Here is a 3,713-nt window from a genome sequence, read left to right as displayed (position 1 = left end):
CGTGGCTTCTATTCTGAGCAGGGCTTTGAGCAAGAGACAGACATCCATGACTGAGGGGCTGTATTGAGATGAGATTGTGGAAAGGCAAAGGTGGAAGCAAGGAGGCAGTGGAGGGTTGGACCAGGGTGGGAATGGTGGAAATGTTGAGAAGTGGTAGGACACTTTAAAGGTAGAGCCAAAAGGACTTGCTGATGGATTGAATGTGGGGTGTGGGGGCCATGAAAATTCACACCTCCCGCTGGGCGCGGTGGCTCAAGCCTGTAATCCCAGCACTTTGGGAAGCCGAGGCGGGTGGATCACAAAGTCAAGAGATCAAGACCATCCTAGTCAACAAGGTGAAACCCCGTCTCTACTAAAAATATAAAAACTTAGCTGGGCATGGAGGTGCACGCCTGTAGTCCCAGCTATTCGGGAGGCTGAGGCAGGAGAATTTCCTGAACCCAGGAGGAGAGGTTGCAGTGAGCTGAGATCGTGCCATTGCACTCCAGTCTGGGTAACAAGAGCGAAACTCCGTCTCAAAAAAAAAAAAAAAAAAAAAGAAAGAAAGAAAAGAAAATTCACACCTCCCTTCCATCAGCAGTATAATTGACCAGTAACTGTAGTGGCGGGCTCTGAAATCCACCCTTCCTTAGTTCTGATTTCTTGCATTTCACATGTTTCTCCTACCTGTAACAGCACAGCAGGAAGACAGGGGACTCTTCTGATAGGGCAATTTTCACCCAAGAATCCCCAAAGGCCTAAGACCTCCTCTTTCTCTCTCTCTCTATCTCTCTCTCCATGAGGGAGACTTAAATTAGATTGCAGACTGATAGCTCGCTCAGCCTCCCCCAGCTCCATTCCTTTTTGCTTCACCTAATAAATCTCTTTTACATCTAATCCAGCCCAGGAATCTCAGAAGACCTGGACTAAGGGAAAGTACTTCAAGAATGACAACAAGGTTTAGGAAATTGGAGTGATGGAGATGCCATTTCCTGAATGTATGTATGCGTGAATAACACCTCCATATCCCCATATGTCTCCTGGCACTGGTTTGCTGGATAATTTGAAATTGTATAACCTAGATGGCTTTGGAGAAAGCCCTTGCCAGCGCTCAGGACAAAGTGTACCTGATATCCCAGGGCAGTCCCTTACTGTGGACTTTGCGGACTCCGCTCCGCCAGCAGAGGGCAGCAGAGGCAGCCAAGGCTGCAGAACCAGCCAGAGAACGCGGAAAGATGATAGATGTCTCCCAGTCTAAGTTGTTGAGATTCCAAGTGACTCTAGCCTCATGCATAGTATCTATTCGCAAAGATTGTGGGATTCACGGATGATGGAAAAGAGAACACTTTATTTTCAGAAGGAAAACCAATCCTCGGATCCAGGAGAGGCTGCCCTAGGGAGAGGGAAAGTGCACGTTGCGCAGAACGGTGGGTAGCTGCTATTTGATATCTGGGTCTCAGAGTCAGCCTTACATAGGTATTAGCAGGGTGAGAAAAAAAATGCAAATATGCATGAGGAAAGTCAGGCACTTGCACAGTGGAAAACATATATGGAACATACATCCATATTCACTTTTCGGTAGGATTTAGCATTAAAATGAAGTGGAATTTGGCTCTTTACATCAAAAGGGGAACTCTGGCACATAGAGACCATTTTTGCACAGTGTCCACAAGCTGACTGAAACTGGCTTAAGGTCTACAGCTATTGACCAATAAGGAATGTTTCTAAGACCCGTCCTCCGTCCACTCTGAGTTATGGCAGGACAGCAAGGCAGGGAAGGGTATTGTAGTGTTGTAGGACTTTCTCCTTAGTTCAGCTAAAAGCCGGGTTCTTGTCACACAATCATGAAAAATTAGGCTTGCAGACACTCTGAAGGGTGAGAAGGACAGGGTTTATTGGGTGAAAAGAATAAAAGGGGAAAGAGGCACTCTCAGCAAAGCGAGAGTCCTGCCAGTGGGCTTCCTACCTCACAGACTGAATCACCAGATTACCACCGCGAACTGGAGAGGCCAGGCTCCTCCCCACTGCAAAACAGCAGGAACTTCCCCAAGGCTCCACCCCAGTGCGCACTTCTCCCAGTGCGCAGGCCAGTCGGACATACTGCCAGGGAGCCCTTTTTACTGGGCTGTCTCAATAGGCTGGAAACCGGCAGCCTGTCAGTGTCAGCTGGGAAGTTTTCCAGCTGTAGTTATTTGACAATGCTTTTCAGGAACTAGTTTCTGCTTAGTTATAGGAAAGAAACCTATGACAATGAAAAACACCGGGATGTGTTGCAGATCCCTCATCCTGCTATGAAATTGTTTTTTTGAATTTATCTCATTTTAGCCGCAGGGAGTCCATCTCATCATCTGTTGGGGTATATTTTTAACCTATTTAATAAGTGTTGCTTTTTATTATAACTCAACAGCTGGGAAACTGTGACCTCAGGACATTGTGGCTCGAACACTTGTGAATGAGAGGTGGGAGGTCCAACTTGTCCAAGGAAGAGTTCTCAAAGTAGGCATTGCAACAAACGCCAAGTTCATTTTTTTTTTAAGACAGAGTCTTTTCTGTCACCCAGGCTTGAGTGCAGTGGCACAATCTTGGCTCACTGCAACCTCTGCCTCCTGGGTTCAAGCAATTCTTCTGTCTCAGCCTCCTAAGTAGCTGGGATTACAGGTGTGCGCCATCAAACCCAGCTAATTTTTGTATTTTTAATAGACAGGGTTTTGCCATCTTGGCCAGATGGGTCTTGAACTCCTGACCTCAGGTGATCCACCTGCCTTGGCCTCCCAAAGTGCTGGGACAAGTGCATTCTTTAAAAGTGACTTCCTTGTTCCACAGTCATCATCTCTAATTGTAATAGATTTAAATGTTAAGTCTCCACCCCAAGGTGAACCTGGGACATGTGTATCAGGCATGTTTTCTCATCATGCATACATGCGAACCCCTTTGCACGGATTGCAAACACACAAGGAACAATAATGAGGTTTTGATACTAAATTACTCAGGTGAGAGTGGAAAGTGCCTGAAAAATTATAATTTAGGGTCACCATCCCCATCTTGTGTCTACTAAGATTTCTGGTACATACTAAGCACTCAATATTTATTAAGTGAAGAAATGAATGAGTCAAAATGCAGTAAAAAGTAGGATTCTTTTAATTTCATGAATTTTAAAATTTTTCTATAAAATTTAGATATTTTGCAGATACAACACTTAATATTTATCTAGGGAATGTGGGAACTTTCTGTAATATGCATACTATGATAAACATTTTCTGGCCAGGCGTGGTGGCTCATGCCGATAATCCCAGCACTGTGGGAGGCTGAGGTGGGTGGATCACTTAAGTTCAGGAGTTTGAGACCAATCTGGCCAATATGGTGAAACCCTGTCTCTGCTAAAAATACAAAAATTAGCTGGGCATAGTGGCGCACGCCTGTAATGCCAGCTGCTTAGGAGGTAGAGGTTGCAGTGAGCCAAGATTGTGCCACTGCACTCAAGCCTGGGCAACAGAGCTATACTCCATCTTAAACAATAAATAAATAAATAAAATTATGTAATTAAAAAAACTTTAGAAACCAAAGCTAAATGAAAACCATGCAATTATGGAAAAGCAAAATAAAACTACAATGCAATTACCTTATTTCTCTCTTTTTAGATTGGTAAAGTGTAAATACGTTTGACGGCATCTGCTATTAAGAAGAGTATGGAGAAATGGGCACTCCTCTAGGTCATTGTCAGGAGTGCACATTTG

This window comes from Callithrix jacchus, chromosome 10 (genome assembly GCF_049354715.1).
Source record: "Callithrix jacchus isolate 240 chromosome 10, calJac240_pri, whole genome shotgun sequence".
Taxonomy (NCBI): Eukaryota; Metazoa; Chordata; class Mammalia; order Primates; family Cebidae; genus Callithrix; species Callithrix jacchus.
This window is presented reverse-complemented; position numbering follows the sequence as displayed.